The sequence below is a fragment of the Stenella coeruleoalba genome, assembly GCF_951394435.1.
Source record: "Stenella coeruleoalba genome assembly, chromosome: 8".
NCBI classification, from domain to species: domain Eukaryota; kingdom Metazoa; phylum Chordata; class Mammalia; order Artiodactyla; family Delphinidae; genus Stenella; species Stenella coeruleoalba.
In genome coordinates this window covers 102898399-102914064 of record NC_137154.1, presented here as the reverse complement: position 1 = coordinate 102914064, position 15666 = coordinate 102898399, and the positions used below count along the sequence as shown (strand labels likewise).

The 15666-nt window shown below is 50.7% G+C and overlaps 1 protein-coding gene across 1 annotated transcript in view; it reads left to right on the top strand.

Moving 5' to 3' along the window:
* The first annotated feature begins 12169 nt into the window (after positions 1 to 12169).
* ETS1 (ETS proto-oncogene 1, transcription factor) overlaps positions 12170 to 15666 on the top strand; it is a 159331-nt gene continuing 155834 nt past the window's right edge. Inside the window, exons 1-2 of the mRNA XM_079929811.1 lie at positions 12170 to 12240; positions 12758 to 12879. The gene's annotated coding sequence lies outside the window, so the exon portion shown is untranslated. The remainder of the gene's footprint in view (positions 12241 to 12757; positions 12880 to 15666) is intronic.

Sequence of the window (15666 nt, the reverse complement as noted above, 5' to 3'; positions counted from 1 at the left end):
CTCTGTGTTGCCGGTAGGCCAAATTGCAAGCCCTCAGCTTGGGTTCCCACCCCCCATTCTACCTTTCCCACAGCATGCCCCAGCCCCCGAAAATCCCCGGCGTCCCCCTGTGCCAGGCCCCCATCCCCAGACCTCCGCGGCTTTGCACACTCTTTTCTGACCAACCTCTCTTTCCCCTGTTGAATTTGGTGATTGGCCCTTCCCAATAACTCAAATGGTTCCTCTTCTGAAAAGGTTCTGTGTGTCCCACCAATAGGCTGGTCACTGCCTTGCTATGCCCCCTGGCAAGGACCCTCCACAACATCATCATCACGCCTACTGGTTCTTTCCTGTCTCGGGCTCTGAGCATCTTGGGAAAAGGGTCCTCGCCTGCCCACCTGTGTCCTCAGCAGCGCCCAGTGTGGGAGCCGGGCAGAGCTTGCTGGATGACTCGCGGTCCAGGGTGAGCACAGCAAAGGGCATCGCGGTGCCCTGACGCCTCAGGGACCAGAGGGGCTGCCCAGCCGCTGGGTTTTGGCCTCGCCTGTTTCCCAGCATCTCCTGTGAGATCTCCGTGTCTGCTGCGTTGCACCACCGGCGTTTGAGCAGAAGGGGTCTCTCCAGGCGCAGAACACAGGTTCCCAGCGCTGCAGTCAGGAAGGCTGCCGAGAGGGGCATCCTCTAGTGAGGAGCAAAAGCCAGGCTTCCTGGACATTCCGGGCTTCACTTCTACACCGGGAGGAACTCTGCACCTCTCCTTTCTCCAAAGAAAGCGTCCTAAATTTGGCTGGAAGGGATGCTGCAAGACCCTTCCCCATAGAAAACCAGCTTCTCGCCTCCCTCCTAGCCCTAAACTCACCTGTCCTTTTCGTGAAAATAAAGTACACAGAGAAGGAGTTTCTCACTCTCTTTTTATTTTTACATTTTAATTGTATTTATGATGGCAATAATCATGTACTATAACCCCCAGATGGGGTGAGGTAAACGTAAATTAGACTACATGATTTTAAAAATTGAAGTATAGTTGATTTATAATGTGTTAATTTCTGCTGTACAGCAAAGTGATTCAGTTATACATATATGTACACTCTTTTTAAAAATATTCTTTTCTATTATGGTTTATCATAGGATATTGAATATAGTTCCCTGTGCTGTGCAGTAGGACCTTGTTGTTTATCCATCCTATATATAATAGCTTACATCTGTTAAGAAGTTTCTCTTTATAACAACATATGTGTGTGTGTGTGTGTGTGTGTGTGTGTGTGTGTGTGTGTGTGTGTGTGTAACAGGTATCATTGGGAATTTCTTCCTGAACTGAATTTTTCTCCTATTGTCACAAGTTAACATCAAGAATCAGAATACTAAGAATTTATAGGCAGAGCTAATTGTATATTTTGGATCCATAACATAATTTATTTTGTTGCGGTAATGCTGGTCGCCCAAACGCTGTTTACTTGTTTCTTTTCCCGTTAATTTGGCACTTAATTTTCATATTCTATTTCATTTTCTATTCTATTCACAATGAGCTAGCACCTCACATCTGTCAGGATGGCTGTTTAAAAATAAAAAAAGACAGCAAGAGTTGGCGAGGTTGTGGAGAAATTGGCAGCCTTGTGCAGTGTTGGTGGCAATGCAAAATGGTGCAGATGCTATGGAAAACCGTATGGAAGTACCTCAAAAATTAATAGAACTAACATATGATCCAACAATCCTACTTCTGGGCATTTGCCCAAAAGAATTGAAATCAGGATCTTGAAGAAATACCTGCAGTCTTGCGTTCATTGCAGCACTTTTTACAGTAGCCAAGATACGGAAACAACCTAAAGGTCCATTGACAGATGAGTGGATAAGGAAAATGTGGTACATACGTATATACAATGGAATACTATTCAGCCTTTAAAAAGAAGGAAATTCTGCCATTTAGCACCTTGGATGAACCTGGAGGATGGTGTGCTAAGTAAAATAAGCCACTCAAGCAGGAGTTAATCGAGTTTTAAATCGCAGTGAGCATCTTCTTTGTTACTGCTTTTTACCAGTTCCCTGCGTGTCTGGTAACTTCTATTGCTGGGAGCTAACTCGTTTTGGATTCTCCCTCCCACCTGAGAGTGGGAAGAGGAGCTCGGTCCAGCTAACAAGACTGCAGCCTGCATGTATTCTTCCTCTGATGCCACGTCCAGTTGAGTTGAGGGTAGAGAACATCGGCTCTGTGTTACAGGATGGACAAGTGTGCCCAGAGGGTCAGAACATCAGAGAGCCCCTGGACCACCCTCTCCCTCCAAGCCTGCTTCCTCATCACATCTTGAGGACTCCTAACCAGCCTTCCTGCTACAAAGGCTCCAAGAACCCTGAGCAAGGGCAGAGCAGAGGGGAGAACCCACGGGTCTTGGCTTTCATGCCTGCCGTCCATGATGTGCTGTGTCTCTCTCAAGAGTCAACAGAAGTGGCTGAAATGTCACTGAACTCGAGGTGTTCTTAAGGACCACCAACCACTTCTTTTCATTGATTAGAAGATGTCTTGAGAGGTGAAGTCTTGATTTGTCTAGTAGAGTCTATGAGAATCTTAGGTTAGTATAAAATATGCACTTGAAGGTGCCTGGGAGGACATTTCCTTGGACCCATTCTCCAGATGAAGAAACTGAGGCACAGAGAAGTCACTCTTGGTTGACCAAGAATGGGAACCTAATAGGAACCTATTATATATAACCTAATAATTATTAAATCTATCTCCTATTTATTGAGCATTTACTCTGTGCCAGGCTCAGAGTGAAGCAGTTGACATTTCTCTTCCCAGTGCTCCAGGGGCCCCATGGGGTAGTTTGGGAGGTAGTGGGATGTTTGATTGAGTCCAGGCTCCCAACCACACCACCCAGATTCCAGCCTGGTCCTGCCCGTTACCAGCTGTGACGGTTTCTAACTCTCTGGGCCTCAGTTTTCTCATGTGTATGAAGTGGATAATCATAGCACAGAAATCAGAGGGCTTTGGGGAGGATGAAATGGGTTAACACATGCCAAACCCTACAGCCTGTGGCTTAGTAAGTCATCCAAAAATGTTACTTTGCATCCATGTTGTATAGAAAGGAAAAGGGAGTCAGGGGGTTAAGTAACTTGTCTTTGCTGGAATTCCATCCAAGGCCTGTCCTGTGCCAAAGCCCAGTCTCTTTCCGACATGCATAGCCAGCTTGGTGGCCTCAGAGCTGGGGAGGAGTGCGACAACTTGGTTTTACTGACTCTGCCTTTGGGTGGAGACCCTGACTTTTCCAGGCTGGTTCCCACAGGTTCCTCACCTTGTCCTTTCTTGCTGCACTCCTTCCTGTTGGCCTTCAGGGGGCACCATTGAGCTGCATTCACCAAGTTCGGGCCAAGGGATGGCAGCACGATTTGAAATTACACATGATGAAAGGAAAAAGGAAACTCCAAGGCTGAAATCCCAACTGCTAAGACTTTTGTCTTTATGACAAACAGCTCTTAAAAAACAAAATTGCTCCCCTGCAGGAAGGAGAGGACTTTTCAGAAGTCAAGCTTATCGCAACGTGTGTTGTTTCTTTGCTCCAAGTACTTTAAAAAGAAAAGGATAAAGCTACCTTAACACACACGCGCGCGCGCACACAAGTCTGGAGACAGTGTCAGACTCTGCAGCCTTAACCCTGTCAGGGACGGAGTCTTAGCCTAGCTGACCACTGAGAGCAGAAGACAAATGTTTGCCTCTGGTTACTGCTCACGGGAATCTAACACGTCAGAGAGAAAGGGAAAATAATTGGGACCAATTTTCCCTTTGCTTATTTTCCAAATCTGAGGTTCCAAACTGGGTGGCTTTCCTGGAAGATTTTAACAGGAAAGGTCCAGATTCTTGGCGCACTGGCCATGCCCACCTGGGGCATTGCCAGTCCCGCGCTCCCACTCCCTGGCCTGACCCAGATGCTGGCCTCTGCCATCAGCCTCTTGGAGACTTGTCAAAGGCCTCACGATTACCCTTTTATCCCATAAACAGTGCACACTCGGGTGGTCGCTATTTTCTCTCCTCCCAGGCATGAGCTAAGTGTGGAAGAGCTCCCGGCTTGAAAGAAAACGCTTCCAATCTCACTGCTCCTGGAAATGAGTGGCAAGCGTTTTCTGCCCATCTCTGAATGGAGAGAACTTCAAGTGCAGAGACCTTTTCATCTCTGCCAATAATCTCTTGTGACTCACCCTGTTTTACAGGGTACAGACCAGTAACGTGGCTGGAGTGCCACACAGCTACCGGAGGGGCTTTGTGGAGGTTCTAGGTCCTCTGATTTAAGTCCAGGGGTCTTTGCATGACCAGATCTTAGCTGAGGATGGAATCACTCAGCTTCATTGGCTGGCTCTCCTCCCTTTTTGCAGGACTTCCCAGGGCTGTGCGGATAAGATCTCATCCCACTGCCTCCCCCTGCCCCGACCCCACTCATGCCTCCCCTCACCCTCCAAAGTTCACCTTTATCCAAAAGTCCTCACTTCCAGCAGAACCATCAGGGCAAATCTGGCGGGGTCTGCAGGGCACTCAGAGGCCCATTCTCCCTGGGGCCCCCATTCTGGTCTCAGCCTTCCTGGCGCCACGTTCACATCCATCTCCTGCAGCCCTGGCCTGACTTCTTCTGCTCTGTATAGTGCAAAGGCCTCCATAAGGGATGGATGACTCAGCCCCTCATGTCTCCGTGTGATTCTAGTTTACAGCACCTTTTCTGACAAAAATTAGGATTGGAAAGTGGAAGGAGAAGGGGCAGGGACCAAGACCCAGAAGGGATGCAGTGCTGCCTGTTGGGGCAGAGCCTGGTCCGGAGTACAGGTTCCGAGATCACTTCAGTGGATTGAACTATGCTCCAATCCAGGCTGTGTACACTGTTTCAAAACACCCCCGCGCTCCGCACCGACCCACGTCAGCAGAGAAGGGTGGAGATGGAGCTGAATATTAATGATACGCCCCCCCAAGTCCTTTGAAGGCATCGCTGAGGTCTGACAGCTCTGTTTTCTGCCTTGCAGTGTGGGCGACCGTGAAACACTCCTCGGGGACACAGAGAATCAGATCTGACTCCAGAAAGCACTTCATTCTGCTCTTGGAAGGGTCAGTCGTGGAAAGGGAGCTTTCCTTAAAAAGGACTTCAGAGAGAAAAAAATCTAGCCCTTTAATTTATAAAAAACAAGTCCATCTGCTTTTTTGAAATAAACAGAGATACAGTTAATTGTTTACAGGCTTCGGTGGGGTGTTTTCATCTTTCATTTGTTTATTAAATGGTTTTGCCCCTCACCTTCGGGAAGAAATTTCACACTTCCTCTGAACGCTGCGCTAAACCTTATCCTCAGTTCAGCTCGAGGAAACCCTTGCAGGAGCTCTCATCAAAGGCAATCTTTAGGACTTCAATCCTGGAGAACCTTCAAGGGGGGGATGCCTCACCGCTTCATCAGTAACCCCAACCCAGAAAGCACACCCTCTGAAGGCCACCGAGGTGTGATCACCTGGGAACCATTTGAGCAATGTCCAGGGTCACTGGGCAACCCCAAACGCACACTGTCAGGCCCAAAGTGGCTGGTGTGTTTTCTCCCCAGGCAGGAGGCAGCTGGACGCTAACTTCCTACCAACAGCTCACGGTCGGTGACCGGGAGCATTATGGATGGGGCATTACGTGTCAAGCAGCATCTGTCCTCATCCTGGTCTTTCTACCCTTAGCGTTCAGCCAGGGTGGTCCTGATAAGGGCTCTGCTGCCACAGATCGTTCTCTCCTCACAGCCTGCGTGCGGCGGTGACCCTGAGCTCACGGGGGTGCGGCCTAGGGGCCGTGGAAGGAGGGGAGCAGCCTCGGATGTTACGGGGCAGCCTCTGCAACATCTTGCTCTCTCTCTGTCCCCATTTTCCTTCCCATTGTTCCTACCTGGATAACTCTGCTCATGAGTCCCTTTTCCCATAGGTGATAAAGTCCCCCACCCCTGCCCTTGCCACATTTCAGGAAGGATGGAGGAGGCTGGGCAGACTCCTCATGGGGGTCAGTCTTTGCAGGACACCAGTGAAGATTGTTCCTCAAATTAGCAAGAAGGGGGCCAGTGTCTTTTGAGCTCTGCGATGAGCTTGGCTGCCCTGTAAGACCTGGCCAGGCTCACAATTGCCACAGCAGCCCTGGCATCTCCAGCCCCCAGAAGGTCTCACTATGGGACACGGCAGTGCCTGTTGGGGTGGGGAGGGCGGCTGGCAAACCCAAGGGCCTCCTCCCTGAAGTTCTTCTGTCGCATCTGTTGGATTCGAGCCTTGGAACAAACCCCACCCGCTTCCCAACAATCCCCAGCTTCTAATTGCTCTTTCCTTTTCATTTTATTTAGTAACTGGGTTCAGCCCAGGAAACCCTGGCTTCCAATCTTTGAGTGTTTTGACTCAGGGACTGTAAACTGTCTGATTTCTTGGACAAACACAATCTTGAGGAATTTTTCTCTTTACACAATGGCCGGGCTGTGTGAATGTCATAGTTCCCCATTCAGGCCTCGGTAGGTTTTTTTTTTTTCCCCTTCCTACCGACGTCAATCTACTTAAAATAAATATTCCCTTTCGTTTTGGGGGCCCTTTCCTTTGGATTACTCACCTTTATCTCTGGGATTAGAAAGCAGCTGGGAAGCAGAGATAGGAGGGCAGGAGAAAGAGCCCATGCCAGGAAACCCAACTTACACTGGCGTTTTTTAGCAAGTCTGGAGCTCACCTTTGGCTTTGCAGATTATACTCCTTGACTACGTGGGGCCACCGACCTGCGTACTCTTCCTATTTGGAGAGACTGCTGACTCCCCTGTCCCCTTCCCCTCCCCTATGACCCCCGCACAGCCCCCGAGTCATCTTTCTGAAGCAAATCTGGTCCTGTTGCCCCCATTGCCCCCTGCTGGAAACCTCTGAGGACCTGGATCGAAGCCCCACTGCTCAGGCAAGCTGGGCCCATCACGGTGTGGCCCTGCCGACCATCTCCATTCCAGTCTCGTGGCTTCTCCTCCATGCACCATCACGCAGCCCACCCGACACCAGCGATCTCACCTTGGTGCTTGGCATGTGCGATCCCTTCTGCCTGAGATGCCCTTTCCTTTCCTTGTTGGATTCTTCCTCATCCATAAAGACCCACTTCAGTTTTCACCGTGTGAGGCTGTCCTCCACAGAGAGTGTGTCCGCCCCCCTTCAGACACATTTTTTTTCTTAGGCTTTTCTTTCTTTCTTTCAAGATGTTTTTTTGATGTGGACCATTTTTTTAAAAAGTCTTTATTGAGTTTGTTACAATATTGCTTCTGTTTTCGTTTTTTTGGCACGTGGGGTCTTAACTCCCCGACCTGGGATTGAACCCTCACCCCCTACATCGGAAGGTGAAGTCTTAACCACTGGACCGCCAGGGAAGTCCCCAGACACATTTTTGTGACAGCCCTTACAGCCTTACCTGTGGCTACCAATGTTCACCTTCCACAAAGCTGTGGGCTTACTAGTGTCCTTATTGTTTCAACGCAGATAGACTGCTAACTGCTCTTAATTCTTCTTTTTCTTTTTCTCTTTCTTTGTCTTCCTCTTCATCTCTTCCCTGTCTTGGTAGCTCATAAAATTATCTTTGAAATCTCTGCTGGGCCTCCTATGGTACCTGGCATTCTACCAACAGAATGAAAGATTGACGTGCTGAGCTTTGCCTTATCAAATAGCTTCCATGCCTAGACACCGACCAGGCACCTTATGTTTGCTATCTCACACCCACCTGGGGGGTTAGATCTTATTTTCTCGTTTTCACATGAGATCAACCGAGACTTAGTGAGTTTAAATTCCTTTCCAAGGTCACACTGTCAGCAAAGGTGTGGTTCACACTCAGGTCTCTCCGAGCCCAAAGCCTGGCCTTTTTTGTGCTGCCCCTGGCCACTGGCACAGCGACTCCAGGGCTGAGGGGACCTGAGCCCCAGGTTGGGTCTCCCGGCAGCTCACGCGAGCCCTTGACCTTTCTGTGCCTCCCATCCAGAGTGAGAGATGGAAACGGATACGCTAGCATGCGCTGCTCAGGATGGTGGCTGAGTGCAAAACGTGTTCATCAGAAAACGCCCGCGATTGTTGGGCATCAGAAGAGAGTTAGATCAGGAGGACTTTCATCCCCTTCCCGCTCTTACTTCCTATCCCACCCTGAACGGATTATGCTTTTCCTGGTTGAAGAAATTCATCCCTGGGGAAGGTGGGTGGCAGTCAGTCTGGATTGCTGGGTAAAAACCAGGCTTTCATGTCTTTGGACTGTGATCTGCTGGGTTCTGCCGGTGGGTATTTAGGGACTCTGCGGAGACCAGGTAACGCTGAGTGAAACGTGGAAACGCTTATGCAAACAGAGTGTTACGGGAAAGTGGAAGTCGGTGGGAGAGGGGCGCACAGCAGCCCTCGGTGTGCTGTCGGGCTGGGGTGAGACTGAACCCCAGCAGAGGGCTGCTGGGCCAAGGGTCTGACGGTGGGTGCGTTCTTGGTATGACTCAGCGTGACTCCCACCTGTTGGTTTCCTGTTCTTTACTTCTCTCCTTTCTTCCAGAGCCAGAATCTAATGAAAGCCTGTTCGTTAGAGCGCCTACTGTATACACAGCCCTAGGAGGTACAGAAGACACAGGCCCCGTTCTTAAGACGTTTAGACTGAGGAGGGATAACTAATAGATTCCTACAAGGCCTCACTCCTTTAACCGCTGTTGATTGAATGGTTTGCCACGCTTCAGGGATGAGGTGAGGGAAGACCCCCATGGCATCATGTCGGGTGGCGACAGTGGCTGTTCTTCACAAGGAGTGTGGAGACCCAGGGGGCGCGTGTGGAGCCTGTGCTCTTCTCCACGGAGCCGTCGGGAAGGCCTCCTGACCCAAAGCCGGGTCCGAGCTGACCCAGCAGGATGGCCCGTGGGCATGGTGACTCCCCTCCCTGTGGCAGGAGGACCCGGGGTCTGACAGCGAGGTCCCACATACGCACACATTTGGACGGCAGATTGAAGCTGGTCTCGCCCAGAACATCTAGTACGGCTGTTGTCCTGCTGACACGACAGTCCCTTTAGTCCCACGGCCCCTGCTCAGGAGTCCCTGCCCTGCCTTAGGTCTTTTCCTGTGATTAGCAAGAGAGCCAGCTCCCAGCGACGAGCGTGTGTCTCTGACTCTGTCACCCTCTTTGAGCGCCGCTTTCTTTGTTCCCTGACAGGAAAAGGTGACCAGAGCCGGTCAGCCTGGCTGGGAGCTCAGGGAAGGGCCCCTCCCCTCTCAATGAAGCCCAGGGCCACCTGGCTTTCGAAACTTCTTGTCTGGGGTAACTGTATCTCACCTCATCAGCCCCGCTGATGCTTACGTCAGGAGAAGACCGTTGTGTCAAAGCTGACTGGTGCCCGGATTATGGCTCTGAGCGTCTACCCACCTCTGTTCTTCAAAAACAGGAAGTCACCCCAGGCCAGCGCGACTCAGCCCCAAACCCAGAGGCTTAGATCTCATTCGCGCTCAGAAAGTCGGTGTAGAACTTGGCAAGCTGGGTGTGTGTCTGTCCTCTTCCAGATGCCTCGGTTTCTCCTCCTGCCCTCAAGCTCGGCTTCCAAGTCAGACTCGAGCTTCTTGGGTGAGACCTGGAGAAAGAGACAGTGGTGGGAGGCCGAGACCCTCCCAGGGGTTTGAAGACCTGCTGGCTCTGCCCATGGACAGAGGATAAGACCTCAGGTTCCAGAAACCATTTGTGCTTGTGTGTTGTTTGGTTGACTCTGCAGCCTCGGAGCCGAAGTGATAACGTTCATCTATTTCCCCATCAAGAGTGACAATACTCTAAAAATACCGGTAGTACTTTTTAGGGGGAATGCTTTTCACTTTGTCCTAAGCTGTTATTTTGGGATAGATCAAGGCCCAGACTCGGGGACTCAGGCTGCTGGCGATCAGGGCAAGGAGGAAGGAACAGGCCCGGGGGTCATCCCTGAAGCACGTCCACTGTGTTCACATCAAGACAAGAATATTCTGGGACTTCCCTGGCAGTCCAATGGTTAAGACCTCGCCTTCCACTGCAGGGGTCATGGGTTCGATCCCTAAGATCCCACATGCCTCGGGGCCCAGAAAGCAAAACACAAAACAGAAGCAATATTGCAACAAATCCAGTAAGACTTTAAAAATGGTCCAAATCAAAAAAATTCTTAAAAAAAAAAAAGACAAGAACATTCCGCATAAGACACGCAGGCTGGGCCTGGGTTAGCCTCCCTGGGTGAGATGACAGGGCACAGCCCACACAGCTAACTGGCATGTTGTCTGCTGCAGGTCCACATGCCCTACGCTTTCCTCTTCTTTTAATCTCTCTCCGCTCTGATCTGTCTCCCTCTTCTAAATCAGAATTCCTTTCTGTGGACATAAGCCACCTAGAGGTCTGAGAGATGGAATAAATAACGAATAAATGAGTTCCCTTGCCCAGTCGTTGACGAGATATGGCCGCCACCTCCCCTACACTTGATTAGCAGCTGCAGAGGAATGTCATAACATGGCAAGGACTCCAAAGATGAAATTGGCCACTGGGGAGGGAAGGGAGGATTTTAAACCAAGACCCAGGAAATAAATCCAAGAAAGGGCTGCTGTGGCGGGATTCATGCTGGGTAATGTGTGAGGACCGCTCTCCGTCCCGGGGTCCTCTCAGAGGTATCCTGGGGAGCAGACTTTCTTCCCTCAGCTCTCTGCTGCTCCCTCATCTGCCCCAGGGCCACCCCCGGGGCTCCCCGTGAGCCATCTTGGAAACAAGCATGTGGCGGAGACTCCAGGCTCCTCCAGGCTCTGATGTGCTTTGTGGCCAGGAGGAGGGTGACCGGGTGGGAGAGAAGTTGAGAAAGTTAACAGTGTTGTCTGGGGACACTTTCGAAGTCATGTTTTAAGAGGCAGATCACATCTGATGCAACACGAACCCACCGCCAAGCAGCGAGAGGCATAGGTTCTCAGGCTCTGAGACCCTATGGGAAATTGCCTATAGGCCCCACAGCCTGGGAAACTGGCCTGGAGGTTTTATAGAGTGACTAATATCCTACAGGGATCCGCTGGGTCCTAGGACTTGCCTCAGGGTCAGCACATCAGCCCCTCTTAGAGCAACACCCCTGGGACCGTCTATGTCCATCTGGAAGAAACTAGTCACAGAGTGGATTCAGGACTTATTTCTCTTTCCCACCTCTCACCCAGCTGTGTGTTTACACATGATTTTATATTTTCTGTTGGGAAATCTCAAAGCATCTAAAAGGCAAGCCGAGATTCTCAAGCTGCAGGCAAAGGTGTATGTGTGTAGGGTCGAAGGGAGGGGAGCGTTGCTGAAAAAAAGGAGAGAGAGACAGAGAGACAGAGAGACAGAGAGACAGAGAGAAGGTAGAAAGGAATGAAATGGCCAGGGAGAAGCTGGGTCTCCAAGGTTTAATACTGTGATATCATAGTCCATAATCCTGTCACATTTGACACGACATGGTACCATTATAGGTGTTTGGGCTGTAGGATCAGGTGAAACAGTGTCACAGAAACACAATTTCTTTCTCTCCCATTTGGGGATATTGGCCAGCAGGGGATGTGATGTGTTTAGATGTTTATAACTGGTTGTCCCTGACCTGGGGGCTTGTCCCCACTCCCAGCCAAACATGGCATCCGCTCCGTTATTGTCCAGAGGGTGAAGGGTCTCCAAACCCCTAATCACCGTGAACTCCTGACACCCTAACTTCATGCTACCAGCATGAATCCCTGGCAAGGGGATACATTTGCCACTTGGTTGTGATTCTTCTGCATCAGGACAGGTAAAGCTTGGGGCTGGAAGAGGTCCAGGGAGGCAGAGGGGGACATGGAAATGCCTGGGATTTGGATGACACTGACAGCGATTCTAAATCCTGACTTGCTGGCTCTGTTAACCTTTTGAGATTCAGTTTCTCCCTATGAATAATGACAGAGCATCTCTGAGGATCTGGTATGTTGCATTGCATAGGGAAATTGATCAATAATAGCTAGAAAAAAAAAAAAAGGAAAAAAAAACAGCTAGAAGCCCTTCTTAGAATCTAGTATAATTGTCTCGTTCACCCAGGTGAAACTAGAACCCAGACTGGCAATTCCCACAGAAGGGGGATTCTGTAAATACTTGTTGAGTAGAATTGACAAGCTATTGTCTCTGGACTCCAATTCAGCGTTCTTTAGAGTCAATTTCACCTTGTTCCTTTTCTGAACAGGCATCTTCTCCGCTTTCAATGCCACAGGCGGCAGAGGCTCCCAGAAGGTCCGTTTCCCTGAAACTGGCTCTCGGAGGATGTGACGTGGACCTAGTGAGTTTAGCTCAGGTTGCTTCTCTGGCACCAGCAGAAGCAGCTGCTTCTCTAAGAGGCTGAGCTGGGGTCTCCATCCAGAAGAGGAACTGGCAGATTAAGCTCTCAGCCCTGCCGGTCTGGCTAGAGGTTGATAAGCGATCTTCAGAGAAGTGGAGGGAGCCGTCTGTCCCTGCTTCCTTGCAAAACCATGACTCAGGAATATGGTTCACATCCTCAGGATGGCAGAGGCGCTAAAAATAAACCATGACCAAAAAGACCCCGGCGATGGCCTGGGGGGGTGGGGACGGGAGAGGGAGGGGTGCCAGGGGAGCTGGGGGAAGGCGAGAAAGAGAAGGGGGAGGAGGGGAAGGTTGGGCAGGGGACCACACAAGGAGAGGGAGAGGAGTCAGCGCCTTGAATCAGAGGGGGGAGGGGGGGAAGGAAAGTCCTGGAGGGAAGATGTGTTTGTCTACTGCAGGGACACAGGCTGGACGCTGGGCTGGCGGTCACCTCTGCTCCCTCTGTCCCTAAATAGGAACGTCCGCCTCTCAGCACTGGGCTCTGTCACCCTCAGTGATGTCCTGCATGTCTGTAGTTACCACTTCTACGCTGGGGACGCTGAATCTTCATCTCTGACTCTAATCCCACCCGAGTCTGGTCAGTATCTTCAGCTGCCTCCTTTAATCTATTTTATGTATTAGTTTCCTCCTAAGATTTTTGTGGCCACTAAAAAAAAAAAAAAAGTTTGGCAATCATTGACTTTTGGGCTGAAACTGTCTTCGCTGAAATGTAAAATGTCCCCGATTAAAGTGCCCCTCTCCCGTCTGTCCGCCAGCCCCCTTTCTCCCTTCCTGTGGTGCTTCGGCCATACTCCTAGTCGTTCAGACTCTGGATCTAGGAGTGCGAGCAGGGGCAGGGTTCCCACCTGCTGCCTTGGAGATGTTTCTGGGATTCGGCACTTTCTTGCTCACCCGCTGTGACCCCCCTGGTCCCACACTGTTAGGGCCTAGATGGCTGTGACATCTAACTAGCTTCTCTCTCCTCCTCTGCTCTGCGCACGTCACCCTCTGCCGAAACTTCCGGTGCCCCGCTTTCAAAACCCTCAGTGCTCCTGTGGTTCCCTCATGGGAATCCTCTGGCCAGAAGTCAAAGGGCTCTCCTGGCCGGGTGCCCCAGTGGTTTGACGCATCACTCTGTCTGGTCAGGCATCCCTCCCCCATCAGGGTACAGACCTCCTGCAGTCCCCACCACCCCTGGGAACACTCCCCACTCTTTTGAAATTGCCCAGTCTTGCCCATCTTTTGGTTTTCAAGTCTAACCTTCTCTACTTCCTTCTCCAAGCCTCCCTCCCCCCAATTATTTTAGCCTAAGGATTTTTCTGAGTCCTTGCAATCTCTCCAGTCTGCAGTGCATAGCTTAGCATTTGTTTATGCACAGCTTATCCCGATGGCTGGCCTAGCCCCTGACGCCCCACATGCTGCTCCCAGCCCCTAGCTGGGAGGCCCTGGGGCCTTTGGCTCCGCAGAGCTGACTCCTCTTTCCCGCCCACCTCTCCTAAGGCACAGTGGGCCTCTTAGGCTGACCGCCTTGTTCCTGAGCCAGCCTCAGGAGAGTTCAGACCTCAGCTTGACATATCTACACGTCTCCTGCTTTGGATTAGCTTCAACATCCTTGACCTTGACGCTACCAGCAGGAGTGTCTTCACGTCCCTGTCCCTAGTCTTTCTATTTCTCGTCCTCGGTGGAGTCTCCGGGCATGTTCTTATTTACTGCACTGGAGCCATCCCAGCCTCTTTGTCTCTCGGACAGGCCAGGCTGCCTCCAGACAGGGCCTTCCCACTCCACCTCCCTTCCTGCCTTCTTTGGCTGGGTCACTCCTACCCACCCTCCACTTCCCAGGGGGCCACTAGAAGTCACTTCCTGGGGGGCAGTTTCCCTGACTGGGTCAGATCCCCCTGACAGATGCCCTCAGAACGTCCTAGGCTTTCCTCCACAGCACTTAGCACACATGCAATCACGTGCTTACTTCCTTGTTTACACACTTTCCCCCAGTGACTGTATGCACCATTTGGACGGGGTCCTAGCTGGTATTATTTTCTGCTTTGTCCCTAGCATGGAGAATACACAGTGTCTGGCTCAGAGTAGAAGATCTTTGTTGAAAAACTACAGAAGATGTGTTTTGGATTTGACTTGGGAGTTAGGGTCTGGCTGGTCCAGGACCCAAGGATTCTGCCTTCCAAACATACTGAGTTGTTTGACAAAGTTGTTTGACTTTGTGCTGAGCCAAGCGTCAGCTTGGAGAGGCCGTCCTTGCCCTCCTACATTTTCTCTCATGCCTTGCAACAAAACGTCCGGGTCTGGCTCAAACTCTCTATTCTTCTAATATCCATGGCAAAGTTTCCTCTCCTCCATCTCCCCACTGCCCCCAACTCTGGCACAGATTGGAGGCTGGCCGATGAACAGACACAAAAGACAATGCTTCTGCCAATCCTGCCCGTCGAATCTCTGGGCCAGTTTCCTCTCTGTCTCCTGTTCTGCGGGAGCCTCTCACCCCAACAGGAGCACAGCCCTGGGAAAGGTAGCTCGGAGCCTAGGGCACAGGGGTGGTGTCTGAGACGTATCTGCAGAGGATCCGTCACGTTGGGCAAAAAAACTCCATTGTGCATCCTTCCATCCATCCTTCCAACCAGTGTTTACTGAGTACCCACCACCCCTCCTGTTCTCACCAAGCTCACAGTCTATTGGGGGACTCAGAACCCTGAAGAGGTCAGCAAACCACGGATTACGGGTGGCTCTTAGGGCCAGGAAGGAGCAACAAGGTTTGGGATAGGGAACTGTGTGGTCCCTGCTTTGGATCTGAAGGTCAGGATGGGTTAAGTTTAAGGTGATCAGGTTCATCTTGCCTCCTCACCTCCACCCCACCAGTTGTTCTGTCCGTCAATGACTTTTCTTTCTTTGCTCATCTCTGATCCACTCTCATATATTCACATCCCGATTTTCTGTTTTCCAAGTTCTCTCTCTGCCGGTGTTTGGTCTTGTCTTTTGTTCCTATTTATCAAGAAGTTTGAAAACCTAGAAGCTTTCCTTTTCTTTTTCAGTTGGCTTATTGCAGTGAAATCCCTGGAGTTCCAGGTTCTGGGTCATCCCCCTAAATCACTAGGTCTCACAAACTTGGAAGGTTGGAAGATAACTTAGAAGTAGGCATGCCCAGTCTTTTGATCTTCATTTTCTCTCTCTCTCTCTCTCTCTCTCTCTCTCCTCCTCCTCCTGTTTCTCATTTTCCATTGCTCCGTTTCTTTCTCTTCTCTGGCTCTTTCCTCACCTCCTGGTGTTTCTGTCCCATCTGTCTTGCAGGATGACAAGTGGTTACAAGATAGGAAGGAGAGCCTCCCTCCTAGGGCAGCTCATTTTTTCCAGACACGTGGACAGATCTCGTTTCAATTAT